This window comes from Schistocerca piceifrons, chromosome 3 (genome assembly GCF_021461385.2).
Source record: "Schistocerca piceifrons isolate TAMUIC-IGC-003096 chromosome 3, iqSchPice1.1, whole genome shotgun sequence".
NCBI classification, from domain to species: domain Eukaryota; kingdom Metazoa; phylum Arthropoda; class Insecta; order Orthoptera; family Acrididae; genus Schistocerca; species Schistocerca piceifrons.
In genome coordinates, this window is record NC_060140.1 from 921,261,149 (window position 1) to 921,261,875 (window position 727).

Consider the following 727-nt stretch of genomic DNA (forward strand, 5'->3'; position numbering starts at 1 on the left):
AGTGTGATGGTTATTATACACTGACGGAAAGAAGTCTCAACAGAAAGGAGATGTGCGACAAACTAAAGTTGGTAGGTGTGTTCCCAGTTCGAATACAATGAATTTCCTTGAGACAGAGAAGTTGCTGTCCATGCATCAGCAGGGCTTTAGAAAGCATCGCTCCTGCGAAACGCAACTCGCCCTTTTTTCACATGATATCTTGAGAACCATGGATGAAGAGTATCAGACGGATACCATATTCCTTGACTTACGGAAAGCGTTTGACTCGGCGCCCCACTGCAGACTCCTAACTAAGGTACGAGCATATGGGATTGGTTCCCAAATATATGAGTGGCTCGAAGACTTCTTAAGTAATAAAACGCAGTACGTTGTCCTCGATGGTGAGTGTTCATCGGAGGTGAGGGTATCATCTGGAGTGCCCCAGGGAAGTGTGGTAGGTCCGCTGTTGTTTTCTATCTACATAAATGATCTTTTGGATAGGGTGGATAGCAATGTGCGGCTGTTTGCTGATGATGCTGTGGTGTACGGGAAGGTGTCGTCGTTGAGTGACTGTAGGAGGATACAAGATGACTTGGACAGGATTTGTGATTGGTGTAAAGAATGGCAGCTAACTCTAAATATAGATAAATGTAAATTAATGAAGATGAATAGGAGAAAGAATCCCGTAATGTTTGAATACTCCATTAGTAATGTAGCGCTTGACACAATCACGTCGATTAAATATTTG